Here is a 19,724-nt window from a genome sequence, read left to right on the forward strand (position 1 = left end):
ATAATTCAATCCCACGAAGTAATAATCAATAGAATAGTGAATATTTAGACAATTTTACATAAATAATTCAAAAAATTGTCATTTTTATGAATTTCTTCCAGTAATTTGATATAATGTGACTTTCATCAATGATAGTTTTTAAAATATTGCAACTAATGGGTAGCCCGGTAGATAAACTAATGATATCAAAACAGGGGCTTCTATATGCAATATTTTACCACGACCAAGTTATTACTCGTTTTAATTACTGACCATGCCTTTTGTTTTTATCAGCATTGTTTTACTAAAAAGATTATTTATAATATAAAGATTGATTTAATAGTTGGCACATACATGTATGATTTCACTGTTTAGCTACTATAATTGAGACAGATTTATTGCATAACATTGATAATTAGTTTACTGTTTAGTAATTTTAAAAATATAAACCGTGTCAATATTAATTACGCATTACACAAAATTCTACATGCAAATGAAAAAAAAAAACCTAGGCATTAAGATTATATTAGTTGATATAGCATTTGTCGAAAAAATTATTAATATATTTTAAATTGAATTAAACTAACAGTATGATCTATTAACATGTGTGTAATGAAAAAATAAAACATATTAGATGTTAAACTATTAATATGTCTCCTCCAATATATATAAATTTTTTTCGTCAATTCAACCATGTAGAGGAACATCATTGGAACAGTTGAGCCTAACCACACTCACATGTATTAGGGAGGACAGACTTCCAAAGACAAATAATGCCCCAAAATCCCACCTTGGATCAACTAGTTTCGCATTCGTTGAGACATTATACAGACCCTAGTGGCTTAATAATGATAATGTCGACATTAATTGACTGATTTTCTTAAAAACTCTCATCTAATAATATCTTCATCCTAATTAATACCATATATCTCTGCAACTGACTAGGTTGAAACCTCTTATGTCAACCCAAGAGGGTTTTTATTTTCACTTTTAACCATACATTACTTTACGTGTACAATTAATTCTAGCTTGACATACTCAAGCAATCTTTCACACAAAATCATGTTGATAGCCTTTGAACTCACATTTAAAGATTGTTACCACTAACTGTACGTGTAAATTAAAATAATAACTTAAAAATAATTTTAAATTTATGATTTTTAATAAAAATATTATTTATAAATTTTTTATAATATAATATTACAATAAATATATGTAATTTTAGAGTAATTATGTTTTACTCTCTTTCATTATGTCACTGTAAAACATATATATATATGGATAAAACTTATATTAAATATTTATATTTGTAATATTGATTTTAATTAAAATTTTAATTTAATAAATGGCGCAATCAAGGTTGTCACGAGATACGCAAATAAAATTCAAAATTTAGTTAAAAAAAATAAAATAAAAGAAGTTTGTCCAAATATAGGTGTAGGTGGATTATACTGTCATGGAACAATTTAAAGGCATATGATCACCCTTACCATCAATGGTTGAATATTTAAATTGAGCATACATTTATGAATTTATATATTTCAACGTTGATTTTATATTCAGTAAAAGTAATATCGCTGTTATATGATAGTGGGTAGTTGTCCCCATCGACTCCATCATATTTAGTTTTTCCGAAGATGTAATGGCTAGGAATTGTCCCTAAACAACACTATCCTTGATAAATGATAATCATCTTTTAAACACTTAAAACTCCATCCTATATTTTTAGTCCATGCTTTCATCTTACCACATAAAGCTCAACACTCCCATTTCAACACTTTAACATATTAATTTTTCCATTTTCGCTCTGTCAAAGTTTCCCTCTTTACAAGGACGTTAACAACAGCAATATTTTGGTAGTCTTCTTAATTTGATTATACAAAAGTTGACTGTTAGTGATTAAAATAGTTTTCTTTGCTCTTAATTTTCGAGATGAAATGATGGAGAAGGATGGTAATGGTTCACCCTGTTTTTGTTGTTGAATAGACCATTGGAGTGTCAATGTCGAAGGGATGGAATATTTATACATATATGCTATTTTAATTTAGTAAACAAATCCTATCAGTCCTCCATCAAAATTAAACTTTTTCATATTCTTTTTCAGCACGTATACCCCGATCTAACATAGCCTCGAAGGCACTTCTGAGACGAAACAAACAAGCTAAGCCAACCCTCTTCGAAAACTGAATTCGAAAATGAAAGAAAATGGCGGATTTATGACATTTCATTCGCCAACAATTAGTTCCATTTTTTGTAATTATTTGCTGGGAACCCCTTCAATATCGATAACTAATGAGTTTTTGTCTTTTTTTTATTACATAAATACTATTGAATTAAAATAATTTTTAAACATAAATTTAAAATATGTTACATAATTACTTTTAAATTTAATGAATTTATAGATTTACAAAGGATCATTTTTTTATTAATAAAATTAAACTAATAATATGGATTTTAAAATAAATATATATACTTAAAAATAAGCTTAAATTTTAGAAAAATAAATATAAAATATCGAAGAAGTCACATAACATAATAAAAAAGAGAATAATTGTTAAAAATAATATCATTTGAAATAATTCTTAAAAATATTTTTATTTGAAATTTTTATAGACTAAATACATATAAATGGCTATTTTTCACCAAATTTAAATTCACAGCTATGTAATCCGAACTCGAGGGATACATGTTATCATAAAAGCGTAACAACTAACAATAGTCCGTGGGCCCCACCAAAACTTTCTTTATTTATATATATTTCTATTTTTTTAATTATATATATTTTTTCTATCTTTCCCATTCTTCTACCTATTTTACATTTCTATATAAAGAGTGAAATATTTTTATATATAAACTTTTTATACATGAAATGCAAGTAATCGAGTCTGCGAAGTAGGCTAGGTGATCAAAGGTCGTTTCAAGAGTATATAAGGTCTTAGACAAAAATTACATTAAAAAAATCACAATGTAAAATATACATCATTTTAAATAATTATTTAAAACTTATTTTTTTCTTAATTTTTTTTTCAAACTCAGCTATTAATTTTTGTATAATGAAATTTACAAGCTAATATTTATTAATAAATTAGTAAATTATTCAATCTTTCTAAAAATGTACTAAATGCAAACAAAATTTTATTAGCTTTTATTTTAAAAATATTTTCCTGCTAACAGTATGGTAAAAGAAATAAATAATAATAATTTTATTAAAAACATAATATTATTACAGTACATTTGAACCGGCTTTGAATTGAAGATTTGAATATATCATTGCAGTACTTAGTTGAAAGAATATATAAATAATTTATAAAAAATGATTTATAACTCAAAATAAGTTATATCATTATAAGTTCGACTTAAAAGTCATAAGTTATTTTTAATTTTTTTAATATAATTTATTAAAATTATTTATTTCAATATATTTTATTATTACATTTATCACACAAACTATCGTTTAAAAAAAATTTCAAAATAAATACTTAATTAAAGACTAAAAACTACTAGTACTAACTATTGACCAAGTTACGAACATTATCTTGATGATATGTGTATTTTTATTTTGGTTTGCATCTTTTATTTCTTTTTGGGAAATTAACTCTGTGTCTGTTGGAAATGGAATTATAATCTACTAATTTGTCTTCAATGTAATAAAGAAATTGTCTCGTTTCAAAGTTTGGATACGACGAGCTTCCCCTCCTAATTTACCCAAAATAAAGAAAAGAAACAATTCAAAGCAATGAAGGCATTAATAAACAAAATCAATACCTCTGTGGAGAGGCAGTACGGGAAATGGAAATCTCACTTTAGATTTAGGATTTTTTTTCTTCTTTTGCCCCTTAACTATCTGTTGAATAGGAAAAAATGATGTAATAATAAATCACTTGAATAATAATAAATATTTATGATGACTTAGAATAATATTTCAACTTGAAACTTTACTTAAGTGATATTAAGTTATTTATTATTCAGATAACTTTCATTAATAATTTATATTTGTATTTATTTGTATTTGTAGTTTAAGTTCTTAATTATGTTAATCAATTAAAAAAAATGAACCAATTATAGTCTCATTATTAATTGTTCATATAATATTATTTTCCTTTTTGTGAGACCATAATGGGAATCTTCAACCGAAATGTAGCAGATTGCTTGCAACGAGGACTGCTGTTTGAATCTTGCATTCTTAATTACTGGTTTCTTAATGGAATTCTTAATGCACTCACCCACAGGAATAAAGTCAATACAAATGCTAAAGCCCTAAAGAAAACAAGCTGTTTATGTCACGGAACAGTAATTTCAAATAATAATAATAATAATGTGACGAAAAAACGACAAAGTTTAGTTAAATAAGATGGAATAATATTCTATTTCCACCCATAATTTGATAATTAAATATGAATTTCAATTTTATCCAATATATTATGTCATTTAGTTATATAAAATAAGACTAGTTGAATTCAATATATACAATAACATAATATAAGAAAATTGTCTCCTGTCATTTATAGTATTTGAATTAGAGCTTTTATAACTGATTAATAAATAACTGTTTTTTTTTTCTAAGACAAACGATGTCGTTATACTTGTGAAAAATAAAATAAATATGCAATGGTCGATTCACGGAATTATTATGATGTCGTTTCGCTTTTCTTTTTTTTTTTTGCTAATATGTCGTTTTGCTTTTTATTCGATCAATAATAACTGATTTTGTTATCTTTTTTATATAAAATTTTCACATATTTATCTTTATTTAAAATTTGTCAGGATTATTTTAAATAAACACAATACAAAGAAGTAAGGTAAGTTAAAAATAAAATTAAGATTTAGAAATAATACATTTAAAAAATAATAACAATCATGATTCTTTTGAAAACACCTCTGGTACTTGTCTTTAATTATTAATAAATTATCTTTGTTTTTATAAAAAAATAATTTGACAAAATAAATAAGAATATTCAAGTTGAACCCCTTCTCCTGAAAGCAACCCTTATTATCTACCCTTTAATTCTTTTTCTCCTTTTGTTTTTTGGCTGTAAATTCCAACATGAAAGATAATTTTTCTACTAGGTGATTGCTGCTTGACAAAGCATCCCATTTTTATATTATTATGTTAGATAAAATTAAAAAGACGTTTTATTTTTATTAAATTATTGAAAAATAAGCAAATATTTCTTTTAAAGTAATCGTTATTAACCTTTCATCATTATAACTAGAATGAAATATTTTCATCTTTATATATAGATAAGAATTAAATTCGTCATGATAATTGATTGTAAGGTTATTAACCTTTTAATGATAATTGACTATAAATTAGTATTTTTAAGAAAATCGAATAATAATCAAAGATATTTTATTAAAAAATTCAAAATATTATTCTTGAGAATTTCATGCTTTAAAAAATAATTTAGTTTAAAATGAGGAATTTTCAATATCAAACGACCCTACAGTGTTTGAATTTAATTATGTTAGATAATTAAGGACATTCTGTGCATGATAAGTTTGCCTTCTTGTCTAGCGCACTAGGTACGTACAGCAACCGCAGGGAAGTTTTTCTATTGTACGTATACCCGTTTCTTTTAAATCAATCATTTATGTATTGTTATATTTTTAAATAAAATAAAAACAATTTAATAAAGAAAAACTACCGCAAGTATGTATTGTAGGAATATAAAAAAATTGTTCTAGCTGATAAATTTACAGTATCAGTATTTTAAGGACATTAACTAAATAATTAAAAATAAAAAATATTATTAATACAATTTTTCTTAATTTTTTGGTAAATCTTAATACAATTTTAATATATATTTCTTTTAACAAAGACTCTAAAACTATTGAATGCACGTCGCTTCCATCGGTCAGCTTATACCGTACTCGAGGGAGCGTTGGAGTTTCCCAGCCCCCGTTTAAAGACAATAATAATAATAAGGATTTAATAGTTTTAAAATGAAAAAAGAATGTAAAATAAAAAATAAAAATTTACTTACCATTGATTTAACTTTATATATTATGTAAACATAATAACTCTAAATTAATAATAAACAGACTCTTATTTTTTCATTTTACGCATCTCTTTATTTATTTTTTTAAATCGTAATCATAATCCTCAATCTTTCAAACAAACATGCTTGAGTAAAATCAAATTTATTCATAGAATTAAGTATGAATAAAAAATTAATTAAATTATTTTATAAGAGGTTTTTATAAAATTTTCATCGCAAATTTTTAATTTAATTGTTTTACTTCAAATTTTTTTAATTTAATTTTATTTTATAAAATAAAATTTAATTCAACTGTATTTTTTTAATTATATAGCTTATACTTTATATATTATGTGTAGTTTTAATTTTCTAATTTTTAACTGATTAATTCTAATTATTTTTTAAATTTAACAAATTTAGTTCTTTATCCACTTTCTTCTACCTTAAACTCTTCTTTTTTATTTAAATTTTTTTACAAAATAAATAGACTAAGTTACCTCTTACTTAAAACCAATAAATTAAAGAATTAAATGTTATACAAAAAAAAATCTCAAATTTTCTCTGCTTTAATTTTTATCACATATCTTATATAGTTTTTAAAAAATTTTATGAAGTCTCTACTAAATTGCTTACCTTTAAATCTTTAAAATTAATTAACTTTCAACTTTATTACAAACTGCCTAAATATTTATATAAAGAAGAAATTGAAGATTTAAAAAAAAATCAAAGAGGGAACTAAATTTTTATAATTATAAAAATAAAAAATTAAAATTACGCATAATTTAAAATAAAGAGAATAAAACCAAAATTAGCCCAAAAACTATATAAACTCAAATTTATAACCGACCGTTTAGCTGATTTTATCATTGGTCCGTCCTCGACCCAAAGAACGTAGGGACTGGTGAGTCCTCTCGTTCTCACAAGACTTTGACCTGCTCTGCTCTTTCACTCATGTCTATCCGCTCATTATTTTAGCTGAAAAATTTAATTTTGTGTAATGACATATTAATAACATCTTTTTAGTATATTTTCAAAGAGATGCCATTCACATGCCGATCTGATTCTTTGTTTAATAAAATTTAATCAATAATAACAAAATTTTAATACTAATCGTGAATTTTATACATAATAGAGTGTTAAAAAGCACTAAGGAATGGCCCTCCAAGTACAATGAATAAATTAAAAAGATATTAAGGAATATATTGATATCACTTCTTTTTGCACCAATAGAAACATGTGCATGGAAAATGAGTTTTACAGAGATGATCGTGCCTGTCCAATTGTCAAGTAGCTATGAGTGTTGGTCTGTCTTGACTCCATTTTTATTACCAAAACACGAATTAGCACCTTTAAAGTACAAATTAAAAAAATATATTAAGAACATGAAAAATACTAAATTTTTATATTTTAGTATAATTTTTAGCAAACAATTATTTTAAAATTATTGAATTAGGATATTTAAAATATTAGATGATAATTGTTTTTTATGATTAGCTTTTGGTGGGATTAAGGATGAAAAAACAGAAGGGGTGTGTGTGAAAAAGAGAGGGGCCCAGAAGGAGATGGTGATTTGAGCATTACAGCCGAGCAAAGGGAAAAGGACAAAACGTCACAAGCTGGCTTGCTCAGCCAAGATAGATTCTATTACTAACGATAAAGCCAGGGTTCATTGCAAAGCCAAATGAGTTGATGCAGGAACCTTGTCAATCTCGTTTAATTTCTTCTTCTCTTTTGGTCCATACAAATATCTATGATCTTTCATATACTCTCAATTTCCTTTTTCTACGTGCGTCTACTAACTGAAGCAATCATATTCAAAGAAGTGAAGATCCTATTATATTGCAGCCAAGTTTTGAGGCGAGGACAAGATTGTCCTTTAAGCCATCCCCTTTTTCTGCCTTTTTCCATACAACACCGACAGAAATGTATTTCAGAAAGACACAACAAACCTTAATGGAAGCCTTCTCCCCTCAGTAACTCTTATCTGTCGTGTTTTCGGTTTGGATATTTGTATCCCTCTTCTAGCCCTAATGATAATTTTACCATCACTCTTTTTCAAAATTGATAAAATATTTCATTTTGATGCATCGTTCACTGATTAAAATACATGAAATATTTTCCTTTTAAATTAACTATTATAAAAGTTAATCATTTTTATTGATACAATAAATTATAGTTAAATATTGTTGTAAAATATTTACGACATTAGTATATTTTAATTATTTTTTATTTAAAATTTTAAAGCTCATTTTTTTAAAATCATAACTAAGTTGTTTTATAGTTAAAATAAAGGAAAACGTTTATAATGGAGAACAATATTTTACATATTTTTTGTAAATACATTATTTATTTAGAAGTGTTAATTTATTTAAAATTATGAAATTGTGCGTATTTCACTTTAACGGAATGTTGGAGACACACTTTCTTTCCCACTATATCATTCACTGAAATATATAAGAAAGACAATATTGATAAATATTTTATTAAAAATTTTAATAAAGTTTAATCAATCATAAAGAATATATTTAAAAATCTGTATTGCCAACTTTTTTTTATTCATTGAATTTTGCTCATAATCATAATAATTTTTTCATTAATAATAGTGACTGTTGCTAACTATCCTAAAAAAGAGATTTAAAATAAGGCTTCAATTTGTTTTACTATTTGTTAAACTTAAAAGTTATTTTTAAGATAAACATTCTTGAATTTGTGTTGTTGAGCTTTATTATTAAAGAAATAGAAGGAGAAACACTTAAAATTAGGTTATTTAAAAGGACAATTTTTTTCTCATATAACACCGTATATATGTGATGTGATATTAATTTTTAATTTAAATTAAAACCTTAGTTCATTAATCTATGAATACAAGTCCACGTATAAAATTAGTGTGTGTTACAAATTACACACTAATTATGATTAATAACGAATACAAAACACTTATTTAATACGGAAAAATATTAAAAAAATTAATTTGATCAAATTTTATCCACTTAGTCAATAATATCCAAAATGTAGGCTCCTAATTATGGCACTCCTTTTAAAAAATTGTTCACTTTAAACTTTTCTTTTTTTATAATTCATCTACTTAAAATTTTAAAATGCTGATTATTATCATTTTTGTTATGTTTTTACCTTTTTTTTATTTTTTAAATACTTTATACACATCTTACAAACAAGAAATAAAGCTCATGATCACTCCAGCACAGTTTGCAACTCACATAGTATAGTCTCGAGACTGGTCACTTTTTTTTGAAGGAGGGAGAAGCTGAGCAAACAGGAGCAAAGACTGAAGAAGGACAAAATGAAGATGAAGAGGAGAACGCTGATGATATGATATATCAATTCATGGGAAGAAATTGAGCACATAGACACGTGAGTTTATTGTTTTTCTGTTTATATTATGTTTAGTAATTTACCTTCAAACTATTGCTTTATATTTAAGTTACTTAGGTTGTGTTTGTTGTAATTGTTTTAGGGTATTTTGAAGCTAGTTACCTTAGACTCTAATTTCTCTGGAGGTTGATAATAGATATCGTCTTTTCACGAGTTCATTGAAAATTTCTCTTAGACATTTTTTTAACCGAAATTAACACAGTGATACAATGGGTTGTTTGTTAATACTAAGCTAGTTATTATACACGTGGGATAAAAGAAAAGACCCAATTTTTTGTGAAATAATTTTTTTGGGATTTCATTGAAATTTTTTCTTGATTGAAATTGGTTGGAAAGGAATAAATATCTAATGCTTGAATGTAAACCTAGAATGAGATTATAAGAGTCTAAAATGATGAAAATTGTGGATGTATTTAGTATGCAAGCCGGTACAAGTTGTTGTGCATGAAAGTAAACAAAAACTAACAATTGGAATAATGAACTGACTTGGTTTAGAAAATAAACTTGAAACCAGGGTGAGTTGTGTGTATCTTAAACAAATTATTGAGTGTCATCACTATGTGATTATGGTTGATATTGCTTGAATCTTTGTTTCATCACTTTGTATAATAAGTTCTATAAATGATCAAGGTATTCATGTGTGATTTAAACTAAGGACAAATAGCTTACCTGTTGAGTAACTAATCCCTTGCACTTTATTTGAGCCTCAAATAAAATAAAAAATTATCTTAAAAACTCTTTCTAAATTTGGAAAGAAATTTATCTCTTACCCTTATATTTAAAAGTTAAAGAAGCAAAAATGAATCTGAGAGTGAGGGAGTGACTCAAAAAAAGGTAATAGCTATTGTTAATTGTTTTTCTCTCCATTGATGAAAGTATGATTAAAAGAAAAAAAATAAAAAGAATAATAGGAGAGAAAGAAGAAAAGAAAAGAATTAAGCTTAGAATGTGAGAAGTAAAATGTTGGGTGAATCTGTGGGTTTGAAAAGTTGAAAAACAGTGTTGTGAGCATACACAAAAAAATATGAATTAAACACTATTATTCTTTAATTTTTTAAATGCAATTTTTTTATCCAGAAAAATTAAATTCATTTGAAGTCCAACCACATTACAAGCCTAAAAGACCTTAGTGACCTTAACCTTGTTGTGCTATTGTGATGATATAAAGATGATTATCAATGTTGACTTACATGCAAAATGTGATTGGATGAAAGAAATACTTACTTTGATGAAAAACATTGTTTGAAAATTTAATTAGAGGATGTGAGAGTTGTTACTATAATTGGATAAAAGAAATACTTACTTTAATGAAGAACATTGTTTGAAAATTTTATTGAAGACTGTGAGAGTTGTTCCTATGATCTTAATCAGTAGGGGTGTGCATGGATTAAATTTTTAAAACACTAATCTAGATTCATTTAAAATCTAATTATATGGATTGGATTTTGAACCAATCTACTTTAATTTTTTTTCAAAACTAGTTTAAATTTAGTTTTAAAATTTGGATTTGGTTTAAAACTGGTTTTAAATTGGATAAAAATATACTATAAATATTTTTTATATTATTATTAAATTATTATATTAAAAATATTTAAATTTTATAATAACTAATATAAAATTATATTTGTATATATTTTAATCTATTAATAATATAATTTTTTTTATATTGTATTAAATTAATATATATTTGTATATAATCTACCTTTTATCATTTGTCCACCACATAAACTAATTATACAAATTAAATTTTAAAATATTTTTTTAATCAATTTAAAAATAGTTTTAAATTTAATTTTTGTTGAAACTAGTTTTAAATCCAGTTTTAAATTTAATTTTTAAAGCAAAGTTAGTTTTCAATACATTTATCAATTTAGTTTTTCATTTTTAACTTAGTTTTAATAAAGAGTTGAAGATAAAAGTTTATAAAAATTAATAATATAAATAATAATAAAATTATTAAGTTATAATATTTTAAATATTAAAAAATAAATATAAATATAAAATAATATATATATAGATATATATTATTTTTATCTAAATCATATGTATCTTTCAGTAAAATCATGTTCAGTTGTCACATTATAGTTGTCACATTATATTTATTAAGATTCAAACTCGATATCACAAAATAATATATATTACTTTAAAATATAAAAATATTTATTTTAATCTAAAATTATTTATTACAATAATTTAAGTATTATTTTAATCTTTATACAATTTTTTATTTTTAATTTATTATTTATATAAAATGCTCTACATTGTCTAATGTGGTGATTGACTACTTTCACTCCAGTATTGATAGGTCATTCCATTAATAGTTTGTCTCAACAAATTATTTAGTTAATCTCCATTAGTTGGTTAGTTAGGTGAGTTAGTTGAATAAGGTATGTTGCCTATAAATAAGAGTAAAGATTAAAAAGGGAGGGGGGTTTTGGATGAAAAGAAATTAGGGCCTTATGGCATTGGGAGGTGCAGACCCTTAAAGTTCTGTAGTGTGAGTTTTGTAATTAGAATTCATCCCTAATTCTTCTTAATAAGATTCCTACTTCTTATCATTATTGATAGGTCACTCCATTGATAGTTTGTCTCAACAGATTATTTAGTTAATCTCCATTAGTTGGTTAGTTAGGTGAGTTAGTTGAATAACACATGTTGCCTAGCTCACTCGCTCGTATAACTAGCTCGCTTACTTTAACTCAACGACCTAACTTTAAGAAGCCAACTTCGTTCCTAGTTTTGCTACCTTGCTTTAGCCTCCCCTGTAACGAGCAAGTAAGTAAACTAGTTAAGCTAGCTGTATTTCTAGCTACTACCTAGTAGCCTTTATTTCATTTCACTTATAGCTATCTAAGACATTCAAGGACTGTGTAATTGCTGTTAGAACCCTATGCAAAGATTAGAATAAGCTAAAACCAATTTTGATAAAAGTCAATCTAGTTTTGGAAAATGAAATCTAAATTATGTCTATATCAAAAACAAAGTGGATTGGGTATCTCAATTTTCTTAAATCTAAATTTTTTAATCCAAATTAACTTGAGTTATAGATTGGACTTCTAATCTAGATTTTTTGCACACTCTTATTAATAAGTTAATTATTCCTTTTATTCTTCTTTAAAAGATTTGAAGTGTAGTTACATATTGTTTTCTCTTGAAATTATGGGCACCATCTTTGATTTGTGAAGGACTTGTCAATTTTTTTTTATTTTGGGTGATTAGACAAAGTAAGGTTGATTTTTTATCAAACAATTTCAATAACTTGACTTCAAAAAGTTATTTTGTAAAGCTTTAGATACTTTGCTTGAGAACAATCAAGATTCTAGGTTTGGAGAAGTTAATAAGTGCCAATTTTTAGTTAATTGTTGCATGAATTTTGAGCACTTATTTACTTCAATGTATTGAATCTAGATTTCTATTTCCTTTAAATTTAGAAGAATTTAACTTAAGTATTTTATTTGGCTTAAAAATTGAGATAAAGATTTATCTTAATCCCTTTTTATAAAAATTCTTGATTTATAAGAGTGCAATCAAGGTGAAAGGTAAAGGCAAGAGGAAAGTAATTCTTATTCTTACTCACTCAAGTGAGAATCCCTTACTTGAGCGAGAATGTGTGTATTAAACTTGGGCTTTTGCTCAAGCAAGAGGTTCTCGCTTGAGCAAAAATTACTTTTTTGCATGAGCGAGACTTTGAAACTTGATATTTCACTTTTAAAGAAAGAAGAATCAGAATGAAAAAAGGATGAGTGAAGCGAGAAAGCAAGACAACAAGAGAGGAAGACTAGGGCACACCTTGGAAAGATTGGGAAACCTTTCTTTGTCCTTTTTCTCTTTTTTCCTCTTGTTGTAATAGATGCCATGTACGATTAAACCTTTTTTGTGATTGGATGTAATCTTACATTTAAAATATTTTGATGATTTATATATAGTTAGCTATTATAAATTTAGTAATTTCATTTTGTTCTTAATGCTTGATTCTATTTTACGTAATAGTATTTTGATTTAGAATTTAAGGTTTAGTTGAAAAAACAAACTTTAGAACCAGATTGAGTGAAATTGTATATTATGATGCTAGAAATATGTTTCAATATATCGATTACTTCTTAACTCTTATTTTTAATGCTGAAAGTTTTATTAAATATTTGAGAAATCATTATTTATTGAATACTTTAAAGAACCTTGTAAGTGAGGAATCAATATAAGGAAAATTAAGAGCGTGCATCTACATTTATATATTAGTATCTAAATATTCATTCATCAAAATATAGAAGAGGAAGAATGATAAAATCTAATCTCAGCTCAAACTATATTATTGTTATATCTTAGTATTTTTGCTTCTTAAATGATTGAATCTCTCACCCATGAACAAATTGTGCAATTACTAATATTTAGACAAAAGAGCATGTTGAGTAATTATTATTGAATTAACGATTTATTAGAAAACTAATAATTAGCTAAGTTCCATAATTTTCATCTCTACATTAAACTTTAACCCACAAATAAGTTTTGATTCTTAAAGGAGATTTTCATCCTAATTTAATTGATGATACCTCATTCTTTATTGCTTTGTATGATTACCCCCTTTCTAGAACTTGATTTATAACCGATTTGAGGGTACTCTTTATAATTGCATGTTTTAATATGATTAAGGCATAATAAAATTTTTATTTTTGACCTTCTGCATATTTGAGACACAACTAGTTGCTCACTTTGAGCTTTACTGATTTTATCTTGGTCCCTTATATTAAAATTATATAAATTATTTTGATAACCTTGAGTTTATGAATGAAACAATTAAGTTATTGAATTATTTGTTAAATTCTCTTCCATGTCTCTTATGTGCAAAAAGGAAAAAAATGTATAAATATAAAAGAAAATGAAAAGTTGCAAAGAGAAAAAAAAAAAAAAAGGGTTACAAATGAAAAGAAAGAGGAGTAAGAAAAGTGATTGAATGAGAAATATAAACTTCCTCTAAAAGCTTCATTTATATACTTAAGGGATATTTGTTAATTGTCATGAATTATTACCTCTTTGTATATCCTTTTTTAAAATTTTTATTTTTTTAATTTTTTTTCAATTTAAAAATAAAATATTAATTATTAACAATTAAAATTTTCTTTTCTTTAAATATTTAACAACTATTAGATTTGTATAATTTAAATTAATTTTATTCAAAAAAATTTAAAGTTAATAATACATATAAAAATAAAAAATGTTAAGAATTTGTATGTAATTTGATAAATGCTTTTTATGCTTAATCTTCTAATGTATTTCATAAATAATAATTGGGACTTTAAACTAGCCATTGTGGGAATTTATTATTGATTGAATTGTTATTCATGTTTCAAGAAGAATGAACAAGAAATGAGAGTTTTTGAAAGTATAATAGATAAAAAGGAAGCAAGGTCAACTTCCTTTGAAGATTTACAAAATTAGCTAGATACACATCTAGGTATTTGTACATCTACTTTCCAGCCTAAATAAATTGTTGTAAGCACAAAGGAAGAGATCTACACAAGCAAGTTCACGCTCACAAATATGATTTTGTACTTCTCAGATTAAGTAAAATAAGCAAAGTCTTTGAAGTAGAAAGATACACGCCTAAATACATAACTATGTATGTATGCATGAAATTCATTGGTTGTGTTTTCAAGCGTGTATTTCAATCAGAAGCTTAAAGGGATGAATTATTAAAGAACTAGATATACACAGTCAAGTACATGACTGTGTATCGAGGAGTGTAAATTGATGAGCCTCAGATTTGAGCATTTTCGAGATAGTGAACGGTTGGGTTGCCTATTATAAAAAAAAGGAAAATGTAAAAACCTAAAAGGGAGAATACGATTAAGAAGAAAGTAAGTGTGATAACTATAACTAGGGATGACAACCAAAAGGATTTTCTGTCATTTCTAATCTTGGATTGTAGTTTCCTTATGTTTTATTTCTGATTTACTTTATGAGTACCTAGATGAAATAAATCCTTTGTGATCCTTTCCTTGAATTCTCCCTCAACTATTTCAAGTTTTATTTTCTTGAGTTCAATTGAGTAATTTTGCTTATTGGTTGATGTTTCTGGTTTTGAATAGAAATTTGTGGCATGAATTACTAATTGTTCGTTTGAAAAGAATTGCTTGCAACCCTAAAGATAGAACTGCATGAGTCTTATGTTTTAGGGACAATCCTAATTGTAGAATTCACAAATCAAAATTAATGCAACATAGGGGTGTTAATTCGGAAGAGATTCCATTTAATCAACTAAAGGTTATGAGTTATTTATTTTAAAATATATATTGACTTATTTTAGAAATTTTCACAATTCTAAAAGATTAAAATTGAATAGTTGATGGAGAAATCTAGTTTGTTTGGATGCTCAGGAGGATTTACAATCTAGATACTCACTTTGTTTATTTGAATTTACTTAACCTTGCTTCTTAATTTTAATTCCTGAAGTTAGTTTTCTTTCTATTTGCTATTTTTTTCATCTTAGTGAAATTATCATCCTAATTATTTTATTTGTGTTTCTTAACAATTGAATAATTAAGGATAAAAAATTTTAATTAACAATTCATGTGGATATAACACTTGATACTCTTTTTTTAATGATATTACTATGACAATAAGTGCACTTGCCTATTCATTGATTTGAGTTATTATAATGTCACATATAGTTTTATTCAAGGACATACTAATGGAAGTGGGTTTTCTTTTATTAGTAAAAATCCTTCACAAAATATACAAATTTTTTCAAAAGCATACAAAATATTTTAGCAATAAAGTATCATGAGTGAATACACAAAGAATATGAACTTGTTGAATCACTTGTACTATTTTCTTCTACAAAATAATACTAATTGAAAATATATTTTTTAAAATAATGAATAGTTAAATTAAGATTGATTAATTAAATAATAATTTTAAACTTTATTTGAGGAACTTGATTGAACAAGAAAGCGAAACTAATTAGTCATTATTAATGATCGAGTTACCATTTACCACTTTTAGCTTTAACTTTTGTGCTGGTTAGGGACTCAACTGATTTTGGAGCATCTATGTATAATAATAAACATGTGAATTCAAAGAGTCATCATGGATAGACAAACATTTTTAAATGATAAGAAGAGAGAAATAGTGTACTGTAATTCTATAATAATAATTATCCACCTATGATCGAACTAAGTTTTATGCATCCTAAATATCAAAAACATGTCACACAGTTCACATATAATTTATTTTTTTAAAAGAAAAATAAATGGATGAGTCACTCTTACAAATGCATTTTGAATATTGCGATGTGATTTGAGGGTCTTTAGTATAATTATTCAGTTCTTTTATGTTTCTATCTAACATATTGTTAATTAGATGTTATGTAAGGACTAAAGAATCGTCAATTGTACGAACCCTGTCACCACAACTAATGTATACTGAATTTAATTTGAATTGAATATTTGTTACTTCTTCGCATTTCTTATGCTATAGGTTGACCTTGGTTTTTTGTTAATTGTGTATCTGATTTATTTTCATATTTATTTTTAAATGAGTTGCCTTTTTTTGTTTTAAATTTTTGTTTGAAATTTAACAGTAATCCAAAATAAGCTTGATATAGCTTGGGTTTAAAAAAAATAAAATAAAAATTTAGAATAAAGCAGCATGTAAAAAAGAAAAGACAATGTCTTAGAAAAAAAAAATGATTAATAGGCTATATCCAAAATTTTTAGATAAAATATTTAAGTTTAACAAATTTTCAATCACTATTTCTTTGTGGTTGATTTTCATGTATCTTATTTGGATTTTGATCTTTCAGCTAATAAAGTATTAAAGTATATTTAATTACCTTTTTAAAAATAATTTTTTATTTTTAAAAGGGTAATCAAACATGCTCTTACTATCTCTATTTTTCATTTATTTAGATTTTGTTTATGTAACTTGTTAAGGTATTGTTTACTATCATTAAATGATTGGGTATTAAACTTAATTTGAATTAAATTTTGTAGCTTCTTTGCATTTCTTATGTTATACCTTGACCTTGGTGTTGCATTAATTATTACGTGCCTTGTTTATTTTCATATTTATTTTTAAAGTTGAAGTTCCTTTATTTTGTTTTTAATCTCTTTAAAATTGTATTTAAAAAGATTAAAATATAAAGACATGTTATCGCTTGATGTGATCCATGCAAAAGGAACACTTATCTAAGTTAGTACAGTAGAAACTCTTTAAATTAATACTCGATAAATTAATAAACTCTCTAAAATAATAAATTTATCCGGTCCCGACTTGGGCCAATATAAAAAATTGAAAAACTCGATAAAATAATAAGATAATAATTTTTTGGGAGATCCCTTTATAATTTTCGGTTCCAAGAAAATCATAAATTAATAATTCATAGAAACTGAAAAAAATATATTACACTCTATTGAAATATGATTCAATAGTTGTCTGTTTTCCTTTAAAGTTCAAGTCTATTTGGAGCTCATCTCTAACTTTTCTTATTGCATCCAATAGCTAAGGTGTTGTATTTTTGTATTGTATCATAAAGTTGTGAAGAGTGTTCGACGCCATAAGTGCTTCCTTTCGCGTAACAGGCTCCAAAGACACTGTATCATCTTCGTCGTCATCCTCTGCATTGTTCTCAATGATAGTACCCATAATATCTTCTAAACTCTGAACCTCCGAACATGCTTCATTTTCACCTGGGTAGTTCATTAGATTATCGATATCCATCTTATTACGATAGCCACATTGATTGATCATAGTCTCGAGGTCTTGAGTTTTTTCATCAAAAGTGGATTCATCCAAATTTCTTGCAACGTCACTATCTGAACGAATTTTACAGTGTCGGAAGCAATTCACTATTGTTTCTTTTCGAACATCTATCGTTCAAGCTGGGATTGCCAAATTGATAGCATCAAGGACATTTATCTTCCCTGGATCAGATTGTCCCACCTCATAACCTTCCAATATTTTGCGGTAAAACCTTCTACGGTAATGCATCTTGAAAGCTCTTATTATCCCAGCATCGCAAGGTTGAATCTTTGATGTCATGTTGGGTGGCAAGAAGAACAACTCAACGTTTCTTAGCCCTTTAATATTTCTTGGATTTGCTGGACAATTATCCACCACAAGTAGAACTCTTCTACCGTGCATCATTTGGTCAAATGAACGAACATATTCATCAAAAAACACACTAGTCATCCATGCTTTTTTGTTAGCTCGATACTGACAATTCAAGCTATTCATGTTGACATTCTTGAAGCAACGAGGCTTTGCATATTTCCCAATAATCCATAGAGAGATTTTTTCAGAGCCATCTTTATTGCAACAAATAACTACCGTCAGCCTTTCTTTATCTTATTTTCTTCCTTCAAGTTGTTTTGTTGCCAGTGAATGATCAGCTTGTAGCCTATAAAACAACCCAGTTTCATCCATATTGAAAACATCTTTCATAGGGAACTGATCAATTTTCTCCCAAATCGATACCAATTTATGCTCCATGTCTTGTATATCAACAGACCCACTCTCGCCAAAACGACGAAATGACTTTATGCCATGTCGGTGCTTGAATTTCCCAAGCCATCCTATAGAGAAGTTAAAATCTGAATCATCATGAGGGTACACGAGTTTCATTGTATCTCTTGCCTTCTACAAAATTAATTCTCCTGTGATATTCACACGTTCTTGATGCTGGAGAAACCACTCATAAACAACCTTCTCCATGTCAGGATATTTTGTTGGTTTGTGTCTTTTGATCTCTGCTCTTTCCTTTTCTATTTTAGCAGAGAGATAGTCATCTGACCGCTTAAGTGTGTTTGATATTGTTCCTTGACTAACTTTCAACTGAAATTTTCCCTCAATCCATCTCTGCAAGTCTTTTTGTGTGCTTGCAGGATTATCTCTCTTATACTCACACAACTCTTTACGTATTTGATCTGACATAGTTGATTTTGCAACACCTTTTAGATGAGAAGCCATCTTGTGAGATATGGTTTGAATACTCTAACACATTCATATAATTTATATATGCCAAACTTGCTTAAGAATACATTGAACACATTTGTTCCTCTTGTTTACATTTACTGTACTTCAAAAGTCATTATTGATTTCCAATGCATATATGTAGTATAGTTACTAATTTACTGTACGTTGAGTCCCAAGGTTCGCTGCAACGTAATTCTAATAGGCATAGATTAATTTTCCTTTTTGTTTGATATGTACAGTATAATTACTTAAAAACTCTTTAAATTAATAATTATTAATTTATCGATAAATTAATATCTCTCTAAATTAATAAATTTCTCCGGTCCTGACATTATTAATTTAAAGAGTTTCTATTGTATAGAGGTTATTGTTTCTTAAGGCAAGACTAACCTCAAATGTCCTATA

At 26.1% G+C, this 19,724-nt stretch overlaps 1 pseudogene; it reads right to left on the reverse strand.

Annotated features, from left to right (window-relative positions):
* Positions 1-17,846: 17,846 nt before the first annotated feature.
* LOC113869940 lies at positions 17,847-19,313 on the reverse strand (annotated as a pseudogene).
* Between the last annotated feature and the right edge of the window lie 411 nt (positions 19,314-19,724).

The sequence above is a fragment of the Abrus precatorius genome, unplaced genomic scaffold, assembly GCF_003935025.1.
Source record: "Abrus precatorius isolate BTA unplaced genomic scaffold, Abrus_2018 Scaffold6, whole genome shotgun sequence".
Lineage (NCBI taxonomy): Eukaryota > Viridiplantae > Streptophyta > Magnoliopsida > Fabales > Fabaceae > Abrus > Abrus precatorius.